Raw genomic sequence first — 9942 nt, 5'->3', positions numbered from 1 at the left:
TGTGGAACTTATGATGAAATGTTCTGTCTCTCTCTAGAGAAATAACTGGTAGAGCCTGGGTGCAGATCAAAAATAATTTTTCTTTACTATTTTTTTCTTGGATTTTTTTTGTCTGCTTTCTTTCACAGAATGACTTACATAGAAATGTGTTTGGCATGACTATACATGTATAACCTATGTCAAATTGCTTGCCTTCTCAATGAGGAGTGGGGAGGAGAGAGAATTTGAAACTCAAAATTTGAAGAAAAAATAAAGAATGTTGAAATTGTTTTTATTTGTAATTGGGAAAAATAAAATATTAAAAAAGATCCTCATGGCAGCATAATATCATAGAAAGAACACTGAAATTTGAGGGTTTACCAAAAGAGGGTGGGGTTGGTTACTTGACTCTCTCAACCCTGAGTACTTCCTCCTTGTGACATAAGAGTACTCAGCTCTAATGTAAGACAGTAAGTCTAGAGTACTAGGGTGGAAGACTCTTCAGCAACTTCAAGAGTTTTCCCTTTCTAGGGAGGCCTCAACTCTAGAGTACATACTTTAAATGTAGAGGCATTCTGAATGCACAAAGAATCAATACAGATGAGAAGAAAAAGTAGAAGTTGTCTAAAGTGACCAATGTAACTGTAGGAAATGAATCAAATTTTAGATTTTTATGAAACATATATAGAGGAGATGGAATTGTGGCCAAGTAATAACAGATGAATACAGAAGCATTGCATGGTCTTTTAAGAATAGTGTCAGGTGTGTTGAATCTCAAAATGAACTGAAGTTAGTGAAGAACATGAAAGGGAATAAAAATAGCTTTTTTTTTTCAAAGTTATAACTGAGGAATCAAAGAAGCCTTACGTCTGCTTCTCAGGGTGAATAGGACACCGATTACAGACAATGGGGAGAAAGCAAAGCTGCTCAACTTCTTTTGATTTTGTTTTCCATGCCAAAACAAATGATCATTGGCCTGGAAAGAACAAAGTAAACACGGGTAAATATGAGTTGGCGTTCAAAATAAATCAGGAGAATACAACACCTTTCTGCCCTTGTTAGATTCAAGCCCAAGTCAACTACATTCCAAGGGACCAAAAGAGTTGGCAGATGTGGTTATTGAGCTATCATCAGTGATTTCTGAAAAACTGAAGATGATGGGAGAGAAGTACCACAGGACAGAAGTAGGTAAATGTCCCAATTTTCAGAAAAGAAAGGAAAGTCTGCAAAACCACAGGCCCATGAGCTTGACTTGGATTCCTGGCAAAATTCTGTAACACATTATTAAGAGGAGAGTAAATTGACCACTTAAAATGGAAGTGGGGGTGATCACAAAAAGCCAACAGACTTTCATCAAGAAGAGGTCCCATGCCACCCTAAACTCATTAAATGAGAGCAAGTCAATTTCTCTGGACCTGAACTTCCTTCTCAATGATTAATCTGTGTGAATTTATTAAATACTTACCATGTGCCAGGCACTGTTCTAGGAGCTAGAGATACAAATACAAAAGTGAGAGAATCCCTGTCCTTAAGGAGTTCGCCATCTATTTTACTGGGGGTGATACAATATGTTCACAAATAAGGAAATACTAAATATATACAAAATAAATAAAAAGTGATTAAGAAGAGGCACTAACTAATCAGGAAAAGCCTATTAAAGGAAGTAGCATCGAAACTGAGCCTTTAAAAAGCCTTTCCAAGAGACAGAGATCTGAAGGACAGGATTCCAGGCATACAACAGGCTCTGCAGAGAAGAAGTATGGAATGCTGTCCAAAGGCAACAGACAGTAGGAGCATATTTGGCTGAAGCACAGAGTGTGTGAAAAGAGGGAATCATATGGCATCAATCTGAGAAGATAGGGTGGAACCAGTTTGTTACTATTGTCACCAATTTAACAGCTGTGTGGGGAACACCCTGGGAAAAAAGAGAAAATGGATACAGGGACGCTAATTAAGAGACTATTACAATAGTTCATAAAGGTTTGTGAACAACCAGAAAACAACCAATGGACAAGGGAAGTCTGAAAATTAGGGAGAGAAAAGGGGAAGATCAGATGCAACCCTCTGGAGGAGACAGAAGGGAATGGGATTAAGGGCATAAGCAGAAAGCCTGACATTAGTGAAAAGAAGGGCCACCTCATCTTCTGAGACCGGAACAGTAATGGAGAAGGTGGGAAATGATGCTGAGGACTTCTGAAATGTGGAACTGGGCAGTTGAGTCATCTTGCAGCAGTTGGCCTCAATTTTTTTTGCTCTGTAAAATATATCTCTACCAGAACCTAGTCCAGCACTCTACATCCCCATTCTCTGAAAAACAGTAGGTGCTAAATAAATCCTTGAAGTAAATATTAATAAATAAATATTCATTGACTTTTTGTTATTCATTCTATTGAATGCCTTTATCGAGTACCCGTTTATGTGCCAGGGGTTATGCTAGACTCTGGAGACACAAAGACAAAAACAAAACTGTCCCTACCTTCAATCAGCTTATATTCAATTGGAAAACAACACACATACATAGATATAAATAAATGACAAAACATATACAAAATAATTTTCCTGGGAAAGAAACTATGAAAGGGGGGAAACGTGACAAGTTTCTCGTAGGAAATACCTACTGAGCTGAGCTTTGAAGAAAACTACAGAATTTTGAAAGGAAAGGTAAAGAGGATATACACTCTAGGCACTGAGGGACAACCAGAAAAAGTCATGCAGACCTGAGATGGAAGGTCCTATATAGAGAAATGCAAACAGGCCAGTTTGGAAGGAGCATAGTAGGCATGGAGGGTAATGTACAAGTAGCTCAAGTCAGATTGTAAAATTACACTTTAAATGCTAAACAAGAGATCACATTTTATTCTAAGAGCAAGAGAGAACCCATTGGAGTTTCTTGAGCAGAGACATGGTTGGGCCTGTGCTTTAGCAATATCAATTTGGCTGCTGTGTGGAGTACTGAGTGGAGGAAGAAAAGGCAAGAAACTAATTAGAAAGCTATTGCAGCAACTTAAAACACAGATGTTAATGATGGGTATGTGATTAGAGAGAAGCGGCAAGAGATGGAGAGGTAGAATGTGATAGATGTTATGGGGGTAGAATCTACAATATTTGGTGTAAGATTAGATATGTAGATGAGGGAAGAATGAAGAATAAAAGATGACTTGAGGTTGCAAATATGGGTAAATGGAATAATGGTGGTGGCATCAACAGATATAGGAAAGCTAGGATGAGCAGTGAGTTCTGAGGGGAAAGTTAATGGGTTTTGGTTTAGACTGTTAAATTTAAGATATATCCAGGGCATCCAGTGGGTGATGTCTAATACTCAGTTGACAAGCTTATATCAAATGCCAGGCACTGTACTAAGTAAGCACTGAGGATACAAAGAAAGGCAAAGGCAGAGAGAAATAATGAGCTTGAAGATCTTAGAAAACATGGATAGACTTGAATGAAATAATGAACAGTGAAATAAGCAGAACCAAGAGAATGTTGTATACAGTAACAATATTGTTTTAAGAACAACTTGGAGAGACTAAGTCATTTTGACTATTATAAATACCCAAAATGACTACAAAGGAACTGTGGGGGAAGATGCTATCTGCATCCAGAGAAAAACTGATAAATAGAAGTATGGATAGAATTGTTTTACATATAAATGCATATAAATGTACATATTTGCATCTAATGGTAGCCATCTCTGTGGGGAGGAGAGAAGGGAAGAAAAAAAGGGAAAAAAAGAAAGTTACCAGATAAGTTTATTATATATTTAAAAGAAGTAGCAAGTTCTACATAATAGATTTGCAGTTTCATGTGTAGTCAATCATCTTTTTTTCTATCCTACTATGTTATGGAAATGTTTGTTTTATTTCTTAAGTTCAAAATAAAATTAATTAATTTTTTTAAAAAGTCTCTACCTTGAAGAAGATTACATTTGAATGGAAGAGATACCATGTTAAAATCCTGCGCATACAAGTTATATACAAAATAAATCACATGAGAGGGGAACAGTGGTAGCAGCTGGGCGACCAGGATGGTTGATAATAAGCACTTGGAAATCAGGAAAGAGACTGGATCTGGAAATATAAATCTGGGAGTCATCTGCCTAGAGGTGAAAATTGAATCCTTGTGAGTTTATGAGATCACTGAGAGAGTGAGAAGAACAGAGCTCAGGACAGACCCTTGGGATATGACCATGCATAGAGTTCATGGGACAGAGATACTGATCCAGCAAAGAAGAATGAGAGGTAGCAGCAAATAGATAAGAGGAGAGCTAGAAAAGAGAAGAGCTAGGAAACCCAAAGGATGAGGGAGTGTCTATGAGAAAAGAGGGAAGCCAAGGGCATCAAATGGTCCAGAGAAGTCAATAAGGATGGGAAAGCAAAAAGGACAATTGGATGTGATCAGTCACTGGTAATTTTGGAGATAGCTGTTTCAATTGAGTGATGATATTAGAAGCCAGATGACAAAAGGCTAAGAGAGGGTGAAGTAAGTAAATAGAGAAAATGAGTATGGACAACTTTTTCTAGGAGTTGAGTTATAAAAGGGAGGAAAACTATAAAATGGTAAGTTTGTTGTCTGTTTTTAAATGAAAGGATTGGACTAGATAATCTCTGAAGACATCTGCAGCCCTGACATCATATACTCTTGTGTCATAAGGCATACCAAAGAGGTACGTATGTGGTACTGGCATTTATGTAGGCCTGAAGTTCAGGAGACAGATTATATCTGAACATTTAGATATGAGACTCACCTACCAAGAGGTGATAATTGGATCCAGGAGCGTTGATGAGATCATCCAAGCAGAGAGCACAGGATGGGAAGAAGGCCTAGGACAAAGCCTTGGGAAGCCTCCATATTTAGAAGACAGAAAATGACTGATGAGCCAACAAAGGAGATGGACAAGGAACAATATAGAAGTAGAAAGACAACCAAGAGGGAGCAGTGTCATTAAAAATAAGTCAGTAGAAAAGATATAAGCGGAAGAAGCGCCGAGTGGCAGTCAGTGGCAAAAGCTACCAAGCCAGTCAAGCAGAATGAGGACTCCATAAAGGTAACTAGATTTAGCATTTAGGAGATTACGTGTAAGCCTGAAAGCTATGTTTTAGTGGGATGCTGATTTCAAAACCAGATTGAAAAAAGAAAGAGGAATGAGGGTTAAGAGAATGGAGGCAGCCAGTGAAGATCTTCTTTCTAGTTCAGCAGTGAATGGGAGGAAAGGTATAAGATGCCGTTTGAGTGGTTGTCAGGGTCAAATTAAGTGTTTTTTAAAGATGGGGGAGACCTGAGCATGTGTGTGGGCAGTGGGGAAGAAGTCAATAAGAAGGAGGGAGGAAATAAACATTTAAATAATACCTATTGTGTGCCAGATACTGTGCTTAGTGCTTTTATTTTTTTACTTATTATTTATTTTTTCAATCACAAGTTGGTAAGAAAACACTGAAGGAGAGACAACAATAAAGCCAACTCCAAGAGTGTCCAAGGGAGGATTGGATCGGAGGCACAAATAGAGGGGGCAGCTTTGGCTAGGAGAAGGACTGACATGCTCTGAGACTGCAGTGAACGAAGAGAGGATGAATGAGGATAGAGGTTTTGAAGATTGTTATGAGAATCAAGTGAGATGATGTGTATATAACATATTGGAGATCTTAAGAATGTCAACTGTCCAATCGTTTAAAGGTTTCTACTAGCTCTAACTCTATGCTCTATGTTCTAAAGGTCCACTTAGTTCTAACATTCTATGTTCTAGGTCTCCTTCCAGCTCTGGCCTCTCATATTCTGAAAACCTCTCTGCACTGAGATTACTCTGATTCCATTAGGAGAAAGGGAAGGAAAATCAGAAGGGAAGGAAAAAAGAGAGGCCAGGAATAAAAATAAGAAGAAACTATAGAAAGTAAAATTGGTGCTTGCTTCTCCTCCCCCCAGCCTGGTTCTGAACTAGCCTGTTCATTTCCAAAGGTTTATTTAAAGTGCCACTGGCTCCAGAATGAATCCCCACTAGACCTCATTACCTGAGTCTTCATGCAAGCTGGGACTGCAGAGTCAAGTCTAATTTGGACCAAAGGAAATTTATTTGGACATCGCCTTTGGCCTTGACTTCATGAGACAGCATGATATAAGCAGAAAGAGTCCTGCTCTAGTTGTCAGAAGACCTAGGACAAAGTTCTGATTCTAGAAAGTCATGTGACCTTGGGGAAATTATTTAATATTTTGAGCCTCAGTTTCCTTTCTGTAAAATGAGTCATAATGTACTTTAAATGTTAGAATTTTCATTTCTAATATTCAATGTGTCTGGGATCTGCTTTCTTTCACATAAGGGTATGTGGAGTCCAAGAGCTCTGAGTTCAAGAAGAAAGCAGGATGTGAAAAAGTAAGCTTCTTCTGTGGCTATCGTCCCCAGGACACATTTAAAAGGCAAAAAGGTGACTCAGTGGATAGAGCACCAGGTCTGAGTTCAAACGTGACCTGTGACACTATGTTAATCTCTGTCAAAATTTCCTCATCTGTAAAATAGGGATGATAATAGCCAAGGGTTGTTGTGAGGATCAAAAGAGATACTATTTATAAAGCACTTAGCACAGTGCCCAGTAGATAATAGACACTATGTAAATACTGACTTTTTTTCCTTAAATTTTTGTTTCCATCATGACACTTGACATTCTTCCATGGCATGCAGCAGCTCTGAGTCCTTTTCATCACTCATTTCATCTTTCAGAGGAGATAATCAGGATAGAAAGTGATGGTAATATGCTGCCACCAACCAGTCACTGCCATCCTTCTAATTAGCACAGGCTCTACCCCCACCTCTAGGACCTGATAAGTGAATGTCTGGTGTCCAAGAAAGAGGCTTAAATTCCCTTCCCTTACGTAAAGGTCCTTCCCCAGCCTGGAATGCTGGCGACTCCCCCACAAAAAAAACTGCTCAGCTTTCATCCTAGGAATCATCCTACCCTAACCACACAATTTAGCACTTTGTTATAAACTGTCTTAGATTGTTCGCTAATTACTGAATGTGTGTAAACTAAACTGTGAGTTTCTTAATGGCAGGGAACAGAAAACTGCATGACTAGGAGGAACTTTAAGCAATACAGTTGCTGAAAGACTAACAGAATAGATGGAGTCAAAATCAATCAGTAGATCAGCAAACATTCATTAAGGTGCCCTGCAAAGCACTGGGGATACAAGGAGAGGCAAAAGAGGGTCTGTCCTCAAGGAGTTCCCCTTCTAATGAGGGAAATAACATGTAAACAAATATGTATAAACAATCCTTTGTCAAATAAATAGGAGACAGTAACAAAGGGAAGGCACTAGAGTTAAGAGGGGTTGGGAAAAGATTCCTGTAAACCATGGGATTTTAGTTGCGACTCAAAGGAAGCCAGGGAGGTCAGTAGTTAGAGCAGAGGAGGAAAAGCATTCCAGGCATTCCAGCCTGAGAAAATGCCCAGATCCAAGAAATGGAGTCTTATCTGTGGACCAGATAGAAAGCCAGTGTCACTGGTTGGAAAAGCACACAGTGGGGAGTAAGGGTGTAAGAAAACTGGAAAGGCAGGAGGGGAGTAGATTATGAAGGGCTTTGAATGCCAAACAGGACATTCTGTATTTGATCCTGAAGACAACCAAATGCCACTGGAGTTAATGGAGGAGGGCGGTGGGGAGTGGGGAGTGGGGCAGACAGTCAGGCATGTACTTTAGGCTGAATGGAGGATGATTTGGAGTGGAGAGGGATGTGAGGCAGGCAGATCCATCAACAGACTTGTAATGTTCTAATGTAATGTTCGAGCATGAAATGATGAGGACCCAAGTCAGAGTGGTGGCTTGAGTTGAGGATGACCTTGTGATTTTTAGCCCAAAGGACTAGGAGATTTGTATTTCCCTCTTCAGTAATAGGTAGAGTAGAACAGAGAAGGGTTTAGGGGGAAAGATAATGAGCTCCACTTCCAATATGTTGAATTTAAGATGTCTACTGGGCCTCCATTTCAAAATACCTGAAAGGCAATTGAACATGTGAGATTGACGGTCAGCAGACTCTGGGGCAGGATAGGTAGATTTGGGGACAGCTACATGGAACAGAGAATATTGCCCCAAGTCTGGAGTCAGGAAGAACCTGAGTTCAAGTCCAGCCTCAGACACATTAGCTGTGTGACCCTGAGCAAGTCACTTAATCCTGTTTGCCTCAGTTTCCTCATCTATAGAATGAGTTGGAGAAGGAAATGGCAAATCATTTCAGTATCTTTGCCAAGAAAACCCCAAACAGGACCACAAAGAGTCAAATACAACTGAAACTACTGAACAACTACCAGTAGATTTGAGTATCATCAGTATGAAGATGGTAATTAAATCCATCAGAGCAGGTGAGATCACCAAGTGAAGTAGTATAGAAAGAGAAGAGAAGAGGGCCCAGGACAGCACTCTGAGGGATACCTTTGCTTCGAAAACATGATCCAGATAAGCATTCAGCACAGGAGATAAGGAGCCTACAGAGCTTAGAATTTAACGTTTAGCTCATTCATTCACAGAATCACAGAATCTCCGAGTTAGATGGGAGCTAAGAAGTCACCTCATCCAACCCCTTCCTGAATCAGTCTATTTACTATTGCATACTCTCTAAATGTTTGTTTGATTTATTGGTTTCTTAAGCAGTTATCTAAAGTCCTCTAGAGGCCTGTTGGCTACAGACATTGTTCTTATTGTTGGTTAGTGTTCTGTCCCAAATGCGGTCATGAAGAATCAGACACAGCTGAAAAAGGACTTAACAACCACTGACCAAGGAAGGGAGTCTGGTGAGCCAATGGGAAAATACCAGAAATAACTGGGGGGGGCAATGACAAGATGGCCTGGCTAATCAGACAGCATGAAAAAGCAGCCGCTTCTGGAGCTAAATGGACTACTTAGCATTTCATCATCAATCAAGGGCAAAGAGTTCCAGAGATGAATGGATTAACTTCCCTCAAAGACTTAAGGTCATAGGAACAGAGCTGGACAGCTAGAAAGGGACCTTAGAGCTCCCCTGGTTCAACCCCGTCATTACACAGATGGGAAGGTTACACACAGAGACTGTAAATAGTAAAGGTATACTTCAAGAAAGAATGGACTGTAGTCTATATCAGATTGCACATCATCTTGGGTAGGGGGGAGGAGGGCAATTTAGAACTCAAAACCTTAGAAAAGTAAATGTTTAAAACTAAAAATAAATATTTTTAAATAAAATTTTAAAATACAAAAACAAGGCACATGCTGTCAGTCATAAAAAAAAAGGAATATACTTGTTTGCACATGTATAACCTATATCAGATTGCAATCTTGGGGACAGGGGAGGAGCAGGGAGGGAGAAAAATTTGGAACTCAAAATCTTTCCAAAAAAATGAATGTTGAGAATTGTCTTTACATGTAATTGTAAAAAATAAAATACTATTTTTTAAAAAAGGAATGTACTGCTGCTTCAGTGGGATTTGAGGAAATCCCACTAAAATGCTACTAAAAACAGCCAGTACTAATTTTTCCAAAGCTAGAAATATTATAAAAACTCATTTATGTAGTTCTATGTAGGCTTCAGAATCACAGAACTGAAAGGAACTTTAGAGGCACTCTCAACAGTCACTAAACTTGTTTAGTACAGTATATATAGGGTTGGAGGAGGGGAATGTAAATTGGCATAGGGACATTTAAAGCAGATTCTTGTTAGTTTTCAGCACAAATTTGTTATATATAAGGATGTAGGTCATTTTTATTTTCAGTTGCAGCATAAGAAAGAACTTGTTCTCTTATGGAGAAAGGAAAAAAAGAAAGAAAAAAACTTTTAACTTTTGTTGACATTTGGAATGCTTCTAAGTAATCTATTTTTTTTTATTTAAATAAAATCCTATGATCCTTATAGCCACTGTATTCATTCATTCATTTATTCCTACAAACATTGTCAGGCACTTGTGAGAGTTGTTCAGTTGTTTCCATCATGTCTAACTCTTCATGACCCCA

This window comes from Notamacropus eugenii, chromosome 1, assembly GCF_028372415.1.
Source record: "Notamacropus eugenii isolate mMacEug1 chromosome 1, mMacEug1.pri_v2, whole genome shotgun sequence".
Lineage (NCBI taxonomy): Eukaryota > Metazoa > Chordata > Mammalia > Diprotodontia > Macropodidae > Notamacropus > Notamacropus eugenii.
The sequence above is the reverse complement of the archived record's forward strand: the minus strand, read 5'-3'. Positions refer to the sequence as shown.